Source organism: Ixodes scapularis, unplaced genomic scaffold (genome assembly GCF_016920785.2).
Source record: "Ixodes scapularis isolate PalLabHiFi unplaced genomic scaffold, ASM1692078v2 PGA_scaffold7__128_contigs__length_106722199, whole genome shotgun sequence".
Classification (NCBI taxonomy): Eukaryota; Metazoa; Arthropoda; class Arachnida; order Ixodida; family Ixodidae; genus Ixodes; species Ixodes scapularis.
This window is the reverse complement of record NW_024609882.1, coordinates 3,960,287-3,980,265: the sequence shown is the minus strand read 5'-3', so window position 1 is coordinate 3,980,265 and position 19,979 is coordinate 3,960,287.

Genomic DNA, 19,979 nt, shown 5'->3' with positions numbered 1-19,979 from the left:
CCCATTGGAGAACCTCCGTCGCAGGATGTGCGATGGCGACGAGCACGCCCCACGCCGCGTCCAAGAGCAGCTGCTCTGCGTAAACACGATGGCGCGTGTTTCTTCGAGATGAGCGACTCTTTTCTTTGGCTCGTCCCAGGTCGCTCCGAGCAGGCGCGGGTCATTTATTATTTGTCTTTATTTGTTTTTTATAGGAACGATGTTTGTATATCTCGTAGCACGTGGTGCTTCTTTCTATGCGGAGAGCAAGTCATCTGGTTCTTGCGCAGGAGTTACGGTGACGTCAGAACGACGCCCAGCCCTGATTGGACCTGCTTAAAAGACAGTGGGTACACCTCAAAGCATGCCGCCTTGAGGTCTATCCATTATCCTTCAATCAGAGCGAATCAAAGCTGGGCGTTCTGACGTCTCCACAACCCTTGCAAAAGAAGCAGACGAACTTGCGATCCGCATACTTCGTCTCACATTAAGTCGGACCGCACAGAAATACATCTGGAAGGCAATGTTATTGCATGACGTCATCGTGAGTACATCTATGATTCGCCTCGAAGCGGCAAACACGCTGAAGCTCCAGGAAAGTCGGTCTTGTCGTAGCGACGGTCTTGTCGTCGCCGTCATCTGGCGTCGCGCTCCTTGCGAGAGGCTGCCAGACGCGACCTCGCGGCGATGCTGACGCAAGCGAGGTGGCACTGCGCGGACCCACGGCTCATAAGGCTTGGGGTCCAGGCCTTATTTTCAAGGAGGTATGCGGAGGGCAAGTTTGTCTGCTTCTTTTGCAAGGTATCGTGGTGCAATCGAACGATGATGAGTTCTGATTAGCTTTGATTGGACGAATAGTGGGTAGACCTCAATGCTAGATGCCCTTGAGGTCTGCCAACAATCCTTCAATTAGAGCCAATCAGAAATTGGCATTCTGACGTCACTGCAACTCTGCAAAGAAAGCAGAAGAAGTTGCGCTCCGGATAGCTGCAGATAACCTTACGATCCGACGGAGTCCAACAAGCAGCGCCAAAAATGCATTCCAAGGACGCTTGTAGCCTTTGCGCGTTTGCTTTCACCGGCTAAACCAATCAATCACAGTGAAACGTTTTTTTTTCCTTCTTGCGCGAGATTAATTGAGCTAGTGATGGCAGACGCACAAAGACGACGAGCACTATGACGATGCACTTCTGTTTTCCCTTAGCTGGCTTCGTCCGATCGTGGCGTTTCGGACCTCACGTGAAACGAAGTGTGGCCGTTCTGGCAAGTGATTCAAGAGACATACCTAATTGGAAGTTATTTGAAATGTTTGCCACGTTGCGAGGAAAACTAAGCTGTTTTCTGATCGACAGTGCATTGCTTCTGATCGGTGCATGCTTAATACTGTCTGGCACATGTATCTTTTTTTCCTTTTGCTTCGAATAAGGTCGTGACATAAAGTCCTAAAAGACTACCCACATGAGATGCAAATAGAACATACTAAGATCGAGACTGAATATCGAACCTTTTTTTTGCCGTCCATTTCTATTCTTATATGCACCGAAAAACGGAGACAGAGGAGGAGACGAGACCACTCGGGGATGTCGGTACACCGAGCTCTGCTAGGAATGATTAGTAGGTAGACTTAACACTAGCTGCCTTTGTCACCACTGCACTCGTCGAACGCGTTAAAACACGAAACGCCGGCTTCCGGGTTTAGCTTTTGCATTCGAGTGTGTTCGGCGGGTGCAGGAGAGACCAGAGAAGAGAGCTTTAGGACTACACGTTTTCAATCAAACCAGAACATGGCGTTCTGACCTTCCCGCGCGTCTTCCTCTCCTACTCTCTCTCTCTGTTTCTAGGTTCATCCCTTTTATATTTGTGTTGCTTTGTTCTGTCAGTAGTGACCAACTCCACTACAGCAACTGCTCTGAACTCGCAGTTGTAGCTTATCTGATCTTTATCCACACACATATACGCACTAGGATGATTTATTCCACCGGAAATATCTTAATTCTCCTAGAAAAGACGGGAAGCAAGAGCAAGAAAAGCGACATTTACTTTCAACTCTAAGCACGTGGCCCTGATGCACAGTTGTTCGTTAGAACGTGCGGGAGGTTTAGCGTTGTAGGCTCAGTAGACTTAACGGGTCTAAAACTTAAGGTTAATGGACGCAAAAAAGGAAGGCTATGGCGCTCAACTAAGTATGCAACTGCATGCTCATAAATATTCCAAGACGAGAAATTGCGTGTTGCCTTCTAGTCGACTAGGCTAATAGTTGAAGAGAGAAAACAAAATTGGAATTTTGCGTCTCCCCATCTTGTAGATAATGATCCCGTTTTCTCTCAAGCCGGTTTTCCAAGAAAGCGTGAGTTATGCACCGTACTTAGCGTACCCGTACTTTCGGTGAGAAACAGGGTAACCCAAGCTTATACGCAAGCCAGTTAGTGAAATAATACAAAGCATATCCTTGTTTTGTGTTTGTACCTGTGGTTTCGTTAAAACGAGGTATAATCTCATTTTCTCATTTATGCTGTCTACTCTCACGCATAAAGTCCGCATGGTTATTATACGTGATGTCATCGAAAATAATAATCATGAAAATTACAAAAATCATTATAGTGTTCGTAAGTTCCTTTATTTTTTTGCGCGAAAGGTTTCTGGTTCACCTAGCGTAGACCGGTGCAGTAAAAATTTAGAATTACAAATTGAAATTTTGTTTCTCTTTTCGGGGAAGAGGAAACGTGTATCTGTACAAAAATAAACTCTTAGTTATAAATAAAGCTAAAAATGTTATTTGTTTTTTTGTGGTAAGCTTTGTTATTTAGAGAATGGGTGCTGCTATGTCTATCTTATTTCGTATACTTTTGTTACGAATGTCGCATTTGAAACTCCGTTCTGAATGGTCCGTCTACCGACTGGTCTTCATGCAAACAATATACGGAGAGGAAGTCATCTGCTTCTTGCACAGGAGTTGCGATGCCGTAAGGACCACGCCAAGTTCTGATTGGTTCCGATTGAAGGACAGTTGGTAGACGTCAAAGGAAGCCGCGTTGATGTCTACGCACTATCCCTCGTTCGGAGCCAACCAGAGCTCGGAGTTCTGACGTCACCAGAACCCTTGCAAAAGAAGCAGACGAACTTGCGCTCCATATTGCATGCGTACATTTTGAAGGCAGTATTGTTTTTATATCTTGGTACTCCTACCAAATTTAATTTTAATGCAGAAAACCTAAGTTATAACTGCCCTTATGCCAAGATGCTCTTGCTTAAACAAAGTTACTTTTTGGTGTTAATGTTGTGACTCCCTCGGGCTACTTAAGGTAATGGGCACTGAAAGTACAGCTCGGCCATATTCACAATCTATAGAAGCAATCACCTTGCTTGTTATTACCACCAAATGGTTCCCAATTTTTATAAGCTTATGAACAAGTGAAAGAGAAGATTAAAGTCGCGAGCTTTATACTGTATAAAAATGTGAAGTTACACTTGCAAATCTACTGACAACTTTAATCAATATCGACCCTTCGCGCATCGAAAAGTTGAGTTTGTGTGTCTTATTTTCTCTATCCCTGACAGTATTCTGATCCCTTCAATATCAATCAGACCTTCCTGAACGTAGCTTTAGGAACTTCCACCATCCTCCTCCTTATTTACATAAATCGTATTTAACAGAAAAAGCGGTCTTCGTGGAATATGCATGGGCACCCTGAACGTGACTGCTCCCTGAAGTTGCTCCTCGCACGAGGCAGCGTTCACTTTGTGCCCTGCACTGTACTGCTGGTAATCGCGTGACCTTTATTGCGCAGGTACAAATAAAAACCAGCACAATAATTGAGGTTGATCGTTTCAGCGTTCAGCATTTTGAATAACATTTGCATGTTTTTGTTTTAGTTTAGGTACGGTGGCGGGGAGGTAGGAGTGGCGTAATCAATCAAGCCAAATTCACGACAAAAGCAGAGCTTGCGCAACCATAAATTTGAAAAGTTTTCTACGATTAGGTTGTTGCATTTGTTTCTTGAACTAACCCGGTAAAAATAGGAATTCGTTTGTTCGGTTTTTTTATGAAAGAGCTTTGCAGCCGCAAGGGTCGAAACAAGGCTTGACCTGATTTCACGATGGAAATTTAGCTAATTACGGTTTTGTATGTTCATTGACCGAATGCTGTGACATTACCAACGAAGTGTCGTAACGGCTTTCACTTTTATTACATTTTTTTTATCTGTAAAGTAAGAACAAACTGCAGGTTCGCATACAATGAAAAAAATTGTTTTTTATTGGAAAATTTTGACAATGTCCTGTACGTTTTGATGATCCTAAATATTTTAGTAGAACATATTCGAAAAGGTAGTGTTATTATAAGGGTATGAGCATTTATAATAACTGCGCAGTTTATGGACGTAACAAAGAATAATAACTGAAGTGAAAACAGATATTGCGTGGCTAACAGTTCATTGGTCTTCCATCGCCTACTCTTTACTTTATTATACCCTACAAATATTGCAAGATATATTGAAGAGTTAGTGGGTCTTCCTACTGACCGATAGAAGGTAGTCTGAATACCGAATTGCTCATAGGATGGAAACAAACAGGCACCGTTATAAATGGTGTGGACATTTTGATATTCGATATATTTATTTCTCCTCGACCCTTGTTAATAGGTACTTCAGTGCCGGTATGCATTAAGGTTGGTTAGGGTTAGAGTGCCTTTCCTAGAATAACCGACGACAAATCCTCGAGAAACCAGACACATAATTTCTGCAGTGATACCACTGCGCTTTCTCTTGGTATCATGTACAACAGAATGCACAGCGTGCCTGCCAAAATGAATTACCCACAGCCACAAACGCTCATTCTCCGCCCAAATGTAGAGCCGGCGGTCCGAACAAGATGCTAAAATTTCAGAACAGACCGCCAACTTATTCAAAAGTTTAAAGTGATCTGCAAATTTTGAGGCGGACTTAGGGCCCGTTTTCGGTAACTGTGGTCCTTCAGTTCAATGTATTCCAAAGCTCCGCCGGCCGCCATTTTCCCAGGAAAATTTACAAAAAATCGCTTATAACGTTATAACGTCTTGATAAGATAACGGTTAGTTTTAAATTTTTGGCATCTGGTTCGAGCCATTAGCGCGCTACATTAGGGCGGGAAGCGAGTGTTAGGCAGCGCGCAGTAAAATTTTGCTGTAAAAAACTGTCTGTAAATTGTTTTAGTAGACCCTGTTTTTTTTGCGCCAATTGGTCTCTACACATAGTGTGTCAGTGAACGGACAGCGATGCCAGGAAAGATGTATCTTAGCGAACTGGAATCTTGTGTATAGCGCACAAATCCGTGAGAAATGATTGCCGAAAACCGAACGTCTTACCTCAACCTATAGCCACGTCCACACAACCGCCTCCATGGCAGTGCTGGGCAACGGTATTCGGGGGTGGCGACCTCTAGAGACCTTGGTCGATCTTGTTATTGGAATCGGGGAAGCGGGATGCGTAGGCAACTATTTCGGGCGAAGCTCGTTTGGGTGTCAGCCATCGAGCCGCGAAAGATTGATGGAGAGCGTTTGAGGACCGTCCTGTGGCGTCCCCACGAGACTCAAGGGTCGTCATACGAGTTCCTAAGAAAACCGCCATGGTGGTATCTATAAGGAGAGCAAGTCGCTGGAGTTGCGGTGTCGTAAAGAACGACGCCGAGTTCTGCTGGGTTTTGACTGGGAAGGATAGGGGGTAGACCTCAATGCTAGGTGCTTTGAGGTCTACCCACTATTTTGTTTTTCAATCAGCTAATATTACCGCGGCGTTTTGACATCATGGCAACTTTTGTGCAAGAAGAAGACGGACTTGCGCTCCGCATAGCCACTACCACAAGGCCTGCGCATGACGTCATGGTTAGTGGATTCCCGGCCCGCCTCAAGCGGCAAACACGCTGAAGCTCTACAAAAGACGCCGCAAAGTGGCAGACATTACCGCCTTGGCGTCACCGAGTGCTAGGGTCGTGCTTGGTGAGAGAGACCCTGCGCCGCGCTGGACGGCCCTGCTGACTCAAACCAGGGGGCGTTACGCGAAAACACTATTGATGTTGTTTGGGGGAAAACTCCGGAGTTCTTGTCTTCTATTTGGTATTGCTGAAGGCTTTCAACAAACTGCTGCGCCCTCTCCTGTTACTACAAGCTCACCTGATTGAATATTGCACTACTTGTGGCGCTCTCGCTGAGTTTTTTTTTATTTATTTGTAGTGATGAAGAACGAAAACAAAACACATTTAGACGTTCAACGTCGGCTATATTTCACACAGTATAACAACCGCAATTGCGGGATTCAGGACACAACCTATACGGTAGGCGTCTCATACCTCTGGGTCGTGACGCCAAAATATCTGGCATCGTGACGCTTCTCTCTCTCTCTATCTGTATCTTTTCTTTTTTACTTTAAAAAGCGTGAAACGGCGTCTCTTGGCCCACGTACTTAGCGTTCTAGGTCTGACCTGTGCTACGGCGGCGTTCATATTGTGCCGTTTTTTTGCAGTTTACTCGTGTTCGCGTTCCGCACCAGAGCAGGCAGGCTTCTACACGTGTAACAGTTCGAGACACGCGAGTTTGTACTGCCCATTACATATAATTAAGCAGCGTTACCCAGCGCCCTTTGGGCAACGCAGGAGACCTATGGCGCCTGGAACGCGTCTGCGACGTGTGGTTTTTTTCGCGTCCGAAATCGTGGCCCCCTCCATTTCCGCCCATTGACGTCATAGAAGTGACAGGCTGACGCCGCCAGCGATCCTGGCGGTGTTCCAGCAGTGCTCGTGAATGAGGCACAAGCCTGTTCTGCCGCAGGCCGCTCTTCAACTTGACAGTCCTCGGAAGTTTCAACAGCCCAGAGTTGTGTCTTTGCGACAACGGCGACCCTCCCGTTCGCTCGTACTTTTTGCGAGGATTTCTAGCATTAACCGCCAGGACGGCGACATCCACCAACATGACACCTCGGCTTCTGTGGCGTGATTTGTTGGCGTGTTGGCTGAGCATCTTTTCTGGCTATCTAGGCGTTAGAGGGGGTGGAATGTTTTACAACGCGACGATGGAACGTTTTAGAATTATTCAATAAAGCGGCTGAAAAGAGATTGTCAACCTATTTATTAGTAGATGCTAAATACGGCCCAAGGCAGTACAAGTTGTCACGCGTTGGCTCAATCAGCCGGCCGAAGTTTGCTCTACTGAAAAGATGCTTCGTTTTTCGAGTGCTTCATATAAAAGCCTCACAAGAGAGTAGGACTCTGGTAAGAAAAGTTTGAACCTTGTGCTGCTACCACCTTGCTCTCAAAACGAAAAAAGAAAAAAAAGGACGTGTTTATTTGCGAGTTAAGCTCAAGGTTATAAAATTGCAGGATGCAGTTTTATAGACTTTTCACATTTCAATGATGTTAGGTGTTATATTTGAAAATAAAATTGAAAAAAAAATCTTTTACTAATAACAAGGGTGAGGAGAGTCTATGCGTTTAAAAAAATGTTGGTTTAATTTGCCTCGTTGAAATATCGCTGTGAATAAGACACCTTTGAATTGAAATTGATAAATTGCCAGGAATTACAACTAATAATAAAAAATAAACGAAATATTGGTTGACCTCTTTAAGGTTGAAGGTGTGAAACTGCACCATACTAGGTGCACTTTCATATTATCATTTTTCGCTCTAACAATGTTAACCAGAAACAGGGGAAGCAAAAAAAAAAAATCCTTTAAATTGAAATACGAAAAACTTAAATCTGATTTAAGGAAGGGAAGAATAGCAAAGCTGTATTTACCGTCATCGCGGTTTTTTCACACTAATATACATTACGTGCCTGTATTGGTCAGGCAAGTTGAACGATGACCAGATTTGGCAGATCGCGTCTTATTAAGGTTAATATTTTCTGATCTGGAGCTCGCGCTGCCACCTTCAGGTATGATTTGAAGGGCGAACCCGGAGGGATATCGCAACGTCAAAACATTTATACTAAAGGCTTCATATCTAATAATGAGGTCGGCCAAAAACTAATTGGTCGGTTTTTTATCGTAATATATTGCGTCATTAGAGCGCTACAAGACACTGCGGTATCTCTTGACGTGTTCTTGGAAAATATAGTGTTTTGTTCGACGAAAGAATTATAGAACCGAAAAAAAATGCAATTACCACCACATCGAAGGACTCACGTGTGCAGCTTAAAGTAACTATATTTCCTATCATTTTATTCAGAGCGATCGCGTTCTACATAATGATTCCCCGAATGTTTATAAAATATTCAGCCTCGCCCATTATCGTCCTTTATTATACCGGCAAATTTTCTTCACAAAACATCGAAGAGTATCAAACAAGCAGACGTAGATGGTAAAAATAACTACAAAAGACATCTGATGGTAAACACGGAGTTACTTCCCAGCCCAGATGTCGTGAAGCGATGCCATTGGAAGAAGCTAAGCGTCCGATAAGGGAAAAAGCTGAGAGAGAGGAGGATACGAGAGAGCCCGGTGCCGTCAGAACACCGAGCTCTAGTTGATTAGCAGGGAGACGCGATGCTCGCTGCCCTCGTTTCTACACACTGTTCGAGAGCGTTCGAACGCGAACGCCGAACGCCAGCCTTCGGAGTGCGAACACGTTCGAACCGTCAGTAAAGGCGAGGGAACCTAGCTTTGCGTCTTCCCAGTAATCAACCCGAGCTCGGTGTTCTGACGTCCCTGCACGCTCTCGTATCCTGCTCTCAACCAATCTCTCGCAGTATGTCGAGCGCAAGTTCGTCTGCTTTTTGCACAGGGGTTGAGATCATGGCAGAACGGCGAGCTCTCACTGGCTGTTTGAAGAGAAAATAGCGGGTAGACCTAGAGGCATCTAGCATTGAGGTCTACCCACAATTCTTTCAATCAAAGCCAATAAGAGCTCGGCGTCGTTCTGACGTCGCCGCAACTCCTGTGCAAGAAGCAGACGATTTTCTCTCCGCATAGTCACCGACAAGGTGAGAATGACAGGAAGGGGGTTGAGTTCCACATTGTCTAGTGCGAGCTTCATACCTTTGGTAGCGCTTCGGCGCCTCGCGCATCTCGGACCAAGGCACGGCGGAAGGCGTACGACCATTGACTGGGCTAGTTGTTCATACTTGACACGAATAAAAGAGCGCAAACAGAACAAGGACGAAGAGGTACACACACAGACACACAGCGTGATCAGGCACCAGGACCTCGGAATCTGTGAGGAAACGGGGGCTTGAGCACCCGCTGACGTTTTTCAGGGGGTGCTGGGCGATATGCTGAGCCCCCGTGCGTTTGGCTCAAGGCGTACTGAACAATGCCTGTACCTTCCTTCCCCCTATCCTGCTTCCCCTCCGAGTTCCCGTTGTTTCCCAGCTCCGCCAAGCTACGTATTTGACTGAGGGCAAGCACGTGGCCCTGGTTTCGTTACGGCTGCTTATTCACCCAATCACGGCACAACCTTCACCCATGAAATTCCGGAAAAATATTACAAAACGATTTGTCAGTAAGCCCCGGACGACACGACAGCTCCGAGAAAATGAGGAGAAAAAAAAATGCGGCGCCTGGGGCCCGCATAGCACCAGTCGGGGAGGGATTCTGTTCTCTTCTGCTTGGTCATTTTCCTGAGGCTCTCCCACACTGGAATCGCATGTTGACCATGCGGGGAGGCACACAGCGCGCTGTTTTTGTTCACCCAGCCAATTAGTTTCTTCGTTTGGCTTCTATTTTTTGCAGTGACGTCTCCCGAAACACAAAAAGATTTCTTCTAGCTTTTTTTTTTTTCTTTTTTTGCAGCGGCGTTTTCTTGTTGTTTCGGCGGTCTGAGCAACCACTAGGGTTGGGTAATTGCTTCCCTGGGAAGAGCCGCAGCGCGAGGCGGGGAGATGGTCTGCGCGAAAAGAAAGCTCTTCTATTACGAGGGACTGCGTACAGATGTAGCAAGTTGAGGGAATAAAGTACACCAACTCGCAAGGTAAGAGGAGGCCTTAGCAGGCGAAGCAGGCTCTCAAGGAAGAGATCGCACTGCAGTGTGTGTTGATGCACCGCCATCACGGTAGTCGTCGGAGACATCAAAGAATCGCGGCCTTCTCACCTGCACTTCTGTGTCTGGTTTTCTAAACACTACTTGGTTCTTGGCGTGCCAGCCTGCTACGTTCAGGCGGGCACCCTAATATACACCCCTACTGCTTTAGCATCTTTTTAAAGACAACGCAAAAACAGGGATCATGCTGAAATAAAAAAGGGCGCCACCAGTGGATGTTTACCACCGAAGGACAACCGCGCCCATTGGCGGTAAACGTTTTTTTGAAATTTTCAGGAATGCCTTGTTATAACTTTTCACAGGAACGGGGCTGCGCCAAGAAATTTCACTAGGATTCGTATACGATTAAATTAATAGTGGACAAAAATTATTGGTTAATTTCCTGGAATCAAATTCTTTTTTTTAACAAGGGCCAACATGGTTTCCGCAAATTTCATTCCTGTGAGACACAGCTTTTGTCATTTACTAACGGTCTTCATTCCATCCTTGACTGTAAGTCTCAAGGTGACTGTGTTTTTCTAGATTTTAGCGAGGCTTTTGATAAAGTTCCTCACCATTTGCTTCTATTAAAACTTCACAAATTAAGTATTGATCCTAACGTAGTTGCCTGGACAGCCTTTTTTCTAACTAACCGATATCAGTATATTTCTGCTAACGAAAACCCGTCTCCCCTCACTTCCGTCACATCCGGTGTTACTCAAGGATCCGTATTAGGCCCTCTACTGTTTCTCATTTACATTAATAACCTACCTAATTGCGTATCATCATTAATTAATTTTTTCGCTGACGACTGTGTAATATGTACTGAATCTACTAACGACTCCGAGGTTTTAACACTCCAGACAGATATCAATGATGTTAACCACTGGTGGGAACTTTGAAATATGGGACTTAACATTACTAAATGTTAAGTTATGAGAATATCATGTACTAGTTCCATCTCAACAGCGTCCCTTTGGCCCCTGTTTCTCCTTATAAATATTTGGGCGTTTACATTACTTGTAACCTCTCATGGAAACTGCATGTTGAATATGTCATCAATAACGCTAACCGCCATGCTAGGTTACCTGAAAATAAACTTTGCTCTCGCACCGTCAGCCTTAAAATTAACACTGTATAATTCTCTCGTTCGCTCTAAATTAAAGTATGCTTCTTCTATCTGGGACCCCAGTCAGTCTAATCTAATTAATGTTCTGGAAGCGGTCCAAAACCGTTCTGCCCGTTTTATACTTGCTAACTATAACCGCACTGCTAGTATAAGCTTCATGAAAATCACCATGTCCCTGCTTAACCTCTCTCTCCGACGAAAAGTTGCTCGTTTGTGTCTTTTTCACAAGATCTGTCATGCTAACCCGTACTTAAAGCAACGTCTTTTCATCCCACCATTCTACATTTCACCTCGCATTGATCATCACCTCAAAGTTGGAATTTGTAAATGTAATACCAACGCATTTCTACTATCTTTCGTCCCTAAAACTTCTTTGAAATGGAATCACCTTCCGACTTCCGCAGTTTATATTATTGATACACAAATATTTAAAAAAGCTATAAACACTATTTACTGTCCTGAGCGCCATGATACCTTATGTACTCTGCCCTTTTGTTTCTTTTTCCGTGTTATTTTGTTAGTCCCACTCCCCTCTTTAATGCCGATTGGCCTCGAGGTCATTTACATAAATAAATAAATAAATAAATAGATAAATAAAATACATCTTCATTGAGAATATGAGTTTTTACGTGCAGGTGACCGATTTTCCAGTGCGTTTTACATCAACACCGTAGATCGATGCTACCATATAGCTACTACAATTGGATCAGATTGTGTCAGATTGCTGCGTGACAGGAATTTTGAATTAATGTATAGAAACACGGTATAGGTAGTGATAACAGACCCCCCCCCCCCCCCCATCTTCCCCCCGCGTAAAATGCACTTCCGGGATCGCTGGGTAGTCAGTCTTCTTTATGAGAACGCGACTGAACGACACATGTTCACGCTCAGGAGAGGTCAGGGGTGCTATGTTGCGCTTTTTGCACTCCCAGGAGACTTGGAAGAAGGAAGTGACGACAACGACACAGCAAACGCAGATTGGGTGTTGACAGAAGAAAACAAAATCAACACCTAATATGCATTTGCTGCGTTGTTGACGTCACTTCCTCCTCCCTAGTCTCCTGGGAGTGCAAAAAGCGCAACATAGCCCCCCAGTTTCTCCCTCTAGTCAAAAGCGAGAAGGAAAACTTCTACCTTCAGACTGTCAAAAACAAGTATTAGGAAGGTCAAAAGGAAAACAGAAAACATAAAAAAGAATGCCCAAAGAACAGCTTATAAACTCCTTTCCCCTGTCATTTACTTCACCGGTTCAAACCATTTTTGACGCACTGAAATTAAGATGGTCCTGTTTCCAGTATTAGAATCCACTATAAAAAAAAAACTCCACCTAGCGGGAGATTGGTTTCGAGGATTGCGAGAACGAGACAATTCGTGCATTCGGAAGGAGATAAAAGAAGCGCTTTTGAACGAGTTTCGAAGCAGAAGCTAAGCGACAATAGGCACATAAGAATATCTGGGAAAGCCCAATCTAGGTCCCTGCAGCTCAATAAAGCCAGCAGGGTCTAGCTTCTTTGAGTGCCGGTGCTGGTACGAAAACGTTTTCTTGCATCTTTACACTGGAACCCCCTGAGCCGGCAATTTCCAAAAATGGTTCATTGTGATCGTTCCCAGCGTTGGCGTCACAATTCTCCGCTGACGGAACCACTCCAGCTCTAGATAAAAGGTGGGGTCTGAGTGTAATATTCGAATGACGTCGCCAGCACTTTGCTAGCTCCAAGCGTGAGGTTCCATTCAAAAACCGCGTTTGTTGGCATTCGGTGACTGCGTTCTGCTCGTGTTCAGTGTTCTGTGTTCAGTCGCTTGGCTCAAAATTTTAAATCGGATCAGCTTTGCCCTGGAGACTGACGATCCCTACATCCGTAGATTGCTCCGGAAAAAAATTGTTCTCCAAAGTTGTAGAATCTACTTGAGATACTGAGTGAAAAATAGTAACAATTGCAATTAAGATAGAGTAGCGAATACTCTAGAGTAAATGTATTTTTAAGATACTAAAATACCACGAAAAGTACTTGAAATTCAGTATCTTGAGTAAAGTATTTAAGGTAGGCACAAGTCTGTTAACGAAAGAGAGTCTGCATACCGATTCGAACGTGATTCACCGCGAGATCCGTGCTTTGATTGACGCATGGCAATGAGTTCAAGAGGAAAACTTGGCACGCGGCGTTCGAACCACGGGTATTGTTGTGACTCGGGCTTGCAGAATCTCTTATGTATTAGGTATGTATGAGCAGAGCGGCCCCGGCTTTAAGCATTGGTGCAGGAGTGCGTTCTTGGCCAAGAAGTTATTTTGATATATGGAGGCGGCTCAGCGAATGACGATACAGAACTTCTTTTTGGAACTAAGAGTGATATCAGTGGTGTGACTTTAAGCAACATAAAATGGTATGCCTGCGTTGCTTAACACCCCCCCCCCCCCTCAAAGTTTGGTGTATGTGTGTGTGTGTGTGTGGGGGGGGGGGGGGGGGGGGGGTCTAGCATTAGGTTGGCTTCGCAAATGTCAAGCAAAACGCTTTCTTTTTTTTTTCTTACTTTTTACAAACACGTCGGTTCGAGCTATGTACATACGCACGATGGCCCACCGGTTTTAATTCATAGCTTCTAGATTTGACATAGACGCACTCTTTAGATGCAAATCGAGGCTGGGAGACCCGTGCAAGTCGGTAAACAGAGAAGGGTTCCCCCCCCCCCCCCCCCCTTACTGCACCAAGAAGTATGCTAACAGGCTCACCACGTGCAACACTGAGCAGATCATTCCACGCCCATGTCCTGCAGCGCTGAATATATCGGCCAAACGGGTCGTTGCGTGAACGACCGGCTCCGGAAGCATCACAAAGAAGTAGATGGCGCCGCACCGAACAGTCGGCATCCGATAGACACGCAAAGACGGGAATGTCGCGGCTCCGCCTCCGACTTTGCCGCCACGATGACGCTAACAAATCTTCATGACCGCGTCGGGAGGAAGATTATAGAAGCCTTTCGAATGGTGACGATACCGCAAATTACAGGCTCATTGTCTCTTTTGCTCAGAAAGACCTCGATGTCCGCGGCGTCTCGACTAATGCCCTTTTATCCCTAAATCCAGCCCCCCCTCCCCCCCCCCCCCCCCCCGGCCCTCTTTCTTCCATTTCGTGGTATTAGCAAGGGCCAGCTCATGTTTACAAATAAACCGGAGCCCCCAAGCGGGCGACACCGGCGCCGCGCATCCGCGATGGAGTGTGGGCAAGAAGCTCGTCGTCGCCCATAAACAAATCATTGAAGTGCGATGGTGTCGGTGTCGGTGTAAGTCCCCGCGTTCTTTTTTCGCGTTGCAATTGTTCATTCTCCGTCTTCCTGGCAATGCCTGACTACGTAACCGGCCTCAGCGAAATTACCGACGCTCGTTACACTGCAAATCTTCGCGTGAATAATGTGACATGCGGTTATTCATTCCGCGTGGACGCCGCAGAATGGACGCTAAATTCTTACTTGCATGATGATATTCGGCTCGCAATTTTTAGTCGCGACGCCGCTTGGGCTGCGAAAGTGAAACTGTAAACCGTAGCTGAGATGGTCGACGTCGATACGGAAAATTGCAAGCAGAATCGGATCAAGTGACTCAGGCATAAAAGTCGGTGATGGCCACAGGTAAGGATGATGAGCATCTCCTTGTATTTACGGTTTACATGGAGCCTGCTTCCGCAAACCAACCTTCAAAATTAAGTGTTTTGAGGCCTGCCTTTAATTTTTACCCGAATTTACCGGGACAACATATGTTCTACGGGCCGGTGTCGTCCGAAAGAGCAGACGACAAGCAGACCCGTTCGAAAGAGCAGACGAGAGTTCGAACGATCAGGCGGCCCTTTGAAATTGAAGACGCACTGCACGTAAGCTGGAGTTGAACCGTACAACTGAACGGTTTTCCCGCGTCATGTTGGAACAAAAGAAGTAAATCTGATGACCACAAGTATCAGTGAATTCAACCCAAAGTGCTTCCGTCTCAAGCAATCTTGGTTCGACAGAATCTGGGTTTCCCTTTTCACGGCACGTACCAACGTTCTCGGACGAACAGAGCAGATGAAAACTCACCTTCAAACCTTTTGTCGATTTTTTTTGGTACAGCCCCAGTCACGGCGTTTTGGCAGGAAGGCAATTTTTTTTTCTGCTTTCTTTCGAAACAACGCGGGAATGCACGTTCCAACTGCCCCAACCCGAACGTCCGCTCGACGCGCCACCACCGTACCTTGGCGTAACAGAGTTGAGTTCTTCGTGTATACTGCGTCTCGCACCAAGCAGTATGGCCAAAGCTACAGGGGAGAGAGTGTAGCCCGACCTGTTCATGTAGAGGGAAAGGAGAACTAGGAAATCCCAGCCCTTCTCTGCGGGCAGACGCTCACTCCCCTGTAGCTTTGGTCGTACTGCTACGGGCCTGGTCGCAGCCTAGTGTTAATTTTTACGTCTAAACATATGTTCGGCATATCGGCTTCTTCATTCCCAGAGCTGCCCCTTTAAAATGCAGTAACCGGTTCTCCAAGTGGTGGCCTAACGGAGTATAGCCATTCGAAGCTACGTAGCAGATCGGACCACATTCTTGCAACTCTCACGATGATTGAGTGTAGGAAGTAAACTTCAGAGGGCCAACCAGCAGTGATTAGAGCCGAGTACCTGCACATCTTTCCGTTTATACCATAATATGGCACGCTATTGACGCGGACGATAAATTCGCAATTTTTATTCCTGTTGAACCAAACTTTATTTTAAAAATTCAACTGGTGTTCAAATGGTTTGAGATTCAATGCAACAAACAAAACGTCACCAAATATGTATAGTTCCTTAAAATACCCCACTAGTTTTACCGCAAAGCGATAAAAATAAGGGGGTGGGGGGATCATACGCCTACTAAAATCCCGAGACCTTCCATAAGTAGAAGCAGGGTCGCCATTTGGCCCTTGAAATCATTCTGGTTAAGAATTACAGCCTTAGCGAGCCGGTCAAAAAATTCCAGCGAAAGGAACAATAAAGACCACTTCTCGTACTAAAATTTTTTTTTCTAGCTCCGCAATCGATCGCGTTATTGAGACATCGGTCATTCCTGACTGAACTCTAAAAACCGAATTCATTTATCATGGCAGCTCTTTTTGCTTTTAAGGTAGGACGAATGTTCTATTTTACGAACAATTAGTGAAAATGAAACAAATTAAAAAGTGTCTTGCGCGTGTAGCGCCGTAGGTGCTGAAATTCAGTATAGGGAACGCTCCAGCCCAGTGACGCGCCACAAAGATTATAACGCATAGCAGGCCCTAATCGATCCCCTCGATACTTCAGGGGCCAAATCGACGATAGCTACGGCTACGAGTGGCCTTCGACAAATGGCGTAATGAGAATTTGACTGTCTGTATGTTTGCATTTGTGTTCTGCTAGCAGGCAGGTATTGACGCTACACTGCCAGGATTCAGCGACTTTAGTGTTCACTGGAAAGGGCTGAGGAGTAATTCATATCAAATAAAAACGTTCGACCGAAATTATTCTTGCATGGTGCTCATACTGAGCGCGAAGTCGTACATCGTAGTTGGGAGGGCTGCTCGGTGTGCCGGTGAAAAAGGGAAAGCACTGAACCTATGCTCTTGCAAAGTTACAAATCGCCAGCAACAGCAAGCGATTGCAGGCAACATGACCACTCCATTCTCTCTCTCTCTCTCTCTATTCCCCACCCTTCCTTGATAGGGTGGGGAAATCGAGCGAACACAAAGCGCTTTTTTTTTCAGAACCTTTTTCGAACACTTCGTTATTTCTTTCTTCACCCTTCTGGCGCTTCCTTCTGGCGATGGACTAGGAGCCAAAGCTGCGAGCTGCGAGGTCCAGTCACAAGGAAGTTTAAAATCACGTGTTTTTTTAGCAGCAAGCATCGTATTACTACGCCGCGAGGTCTGTAACTGACTTGTGATTGGACCCTGCGGCCCGCAGCTCTTGCTCTTAGTCCATCGCAGGGCTTGACAAAGAGAAACGAGGAAAACTGGAGGAAGGCGAAGCCGATCCTTGGAGGCGGTGGCGGAGGGCCCAGCTGCTCCCCCTGCGGGAGCTCCTTGTCCTGGTCGACGCTCACTTGAGCTTTCTGGAAGAGTTCTCTTTTACGACTTTTAGAAATCGCTGACATCTGGAGTCAACAGTGACTGTAGTAGTTTTCGTTTTCGTCTTGACAAAAGTTCATACGGCGCCATCGTCCGGCCACTCAGAACAAAGTGCAAGGGGCCTTTCCACCTTTCCTATTTTTTCTAGTGTTTATTTTTAACAAGATAGATCATTCTCACTTAGTCGTCTTATTTTTTTTTTATTTTCCTGTGTCCTTTCAGCGACCTGAATGACACGCACCAAAACTAGAAATCCACACCGAACGTTCTACGGTAGGGATGCGTGGCTCCCCTCAGATGGAGGAGTCTTCTAGCCTGCGCTTTCCCAAAACGACAAATAGGGAGTGTCGGCTCGCCCATAAGATAGAACCAAACAAGACGACAGAGCTCTGGGAACTGCCACCTTTGAGATTGTTGTTTGGTGGGCAGAACCCAGAAAACAAGCACCACGCGAAGGAAGATTCGTGTGACGGAAAGTGCAAAAATAAAGCACAGCGCACTTCTTTTTTTTTTTTTGAGGGGGGGGGGGGGGCGGAGGGGGGGTGAGGGTGCTGTGCGCAAGAAGACCTTAGCAGGGGTGGGTAAAGGTGTTAGCGGTGTCACGTTGATGCGCACTACGTTGTTGAGGACAAGGCTCTGACCGATGCCTCCAGACCTCTTTATTCTTCATTCAAAGATTACCCCGCATTGCCCGGAGGCGTTGTTGCAGGGGGGTTACAGTTTTGAAAAAAAAATACATCTTCATTTGTAGAGCACACCTGGTCTTCAGACAACCTATTCCACTTTGCAATGGTTTTAACAAAAAAAAAAAAAAAAAAGAATTTGCATACATGTTCGTCCTGGCGTGGTACTCTCGGATTCTGAAATCATGTTCAGTTCGCCTAGAAACATAATATGGGTGTTTTAAATATACTTCTCTGTTAATGCCAGTTTCATTATTATATATGAGAAATACAAACTTCCGTCTCAATTTTTCTCGTCGAGAAGAAAGCAATTCCCGATTCAATTCGCTTTTCATTCTAGTGCAGCTCTCTCTCCGCCCATAACGACCCAGTACAAACCTAGCAGCTCTATTTTGAATTCTTTCCAATTTATCAATCAAGGTTATGTGCGGAGGGTCTCAGACGGCGCAGGCATATTCTAAAATCGGCCTAACACATGTTAAGTACGCGGTTTTCTTTAATTCAGGTTGTGAACATTTCGTTCCACAAGGGTCAGTCCTTGGGCCTTCACTTTTTAAAATTTTTATAAACGAAATCACTGCTAACATTCCTGTGCGAGCACGTTTATTCGCGGACGATGTTGTTATCTTCACTGAGGTAAATGGTGTTAGTGACCAGACATTACTTAACAGCTGGTTATCCAAGATCCACGATTGGTGTGACTCGTGGCAGATGTCACTAAATGTTAACAAATGTGTTCGCATGCATATAACCCGCAAAACTAGTTTTCTTTTCTATAATTATTCCATTAACAATACTGTCCTCGCCGAAGTGACTTCCTATAAATACCTCGGTGTAATCATTTCAAACGACCTGCGTTGGAACACCCATATCAAATATATTGTTCGCAAGGCATTAACTAAGCTCTGGTTTCTCCGGCGAAATTTAAAGCAAACCTCATCGGACGTAAAATTAACAGCCTATAAAACGTTTGTTCTGCCTATATTAGAGTATGCGTCCGTTGTCTGGGACCCGTTTACTAAAACCAACATGAATTTACTTGAATCCATACAGAGAAAAGGCTTGCGTTTCATATACAACAAATTCCAGAGAAAATACCCGGTTTCCGAACTATATGTGTGTTCCAGCATTAGCCCATTAACCCATAGGCGCATGTTTTAAAGATTAAAATTTTTGCTCGACCTACTAAACAACCGATTCAATATTAACACCTCTACATATATTTCACCTGCTCTTCATAATTACCCTACGCGAAATTTTCATTGTAGATCATTACAAGAATACAGCTGTAGGGTCGATGTATGTAAGTTCTCATTTTTCCCAAGGACCATTCATGATTGGAATGCCCTACCCAGTCATATAATAAATGCTTCATCTGAGTCATCACTCATTGCTAACCTTCGCAGTTTCTGTAACTCCTGCGATTGACGATATTTCTTGTAGTTTGTTCTGTTGTTGTTGTTTTTTTTGCTCTAATTTTTATTCGATACTGTATAATGATGACATTGATTGCCTTATTCGCGTGTGCTAGAATGACTAGAAATGTATGCCTTCATACAACATTATGTACCCGCTCCTACCACATCTCCCGAAGGAGATAGTAGTATCAATAAATAAAATAAATAAACTCCATTGTATAAAATTGAGCGCCCTGCCAGCTTTTAGGATGACATCATCAACTTGAGCACTCCAAGAACAGTCGGATGACAGTGTGACACCAAGGTACTTGTAGGTAGTTTCGTTATCTATTGGGGCGTTATCTATCTGATAAGTACTTTCAATTTTTTTTCTTTCTCTTGGTAAAACTCAGGTGTACACACTTCTTTGGATTTAAATTCATATGCCATTTGAAACACCAAGTATTAATACAATCTAAGTCTCGTTGCAACGTAGCAGCATCTTGCTCGTCCTTAATTTTCCTATACACAACGCAGTCGTCAGCAAACAACCGTATACAGGAGGAAATTCTCACGGAAATATCGTTTACATAAATTAAAAACAAAAGTGGTCCAAGGACCGAGCCTTGTGGGACTCCTGACGTTACGTTAACATACTCCGAACTTTTTCCGTTCAAGACAACACATTGGCGACGTTGAAATAAAT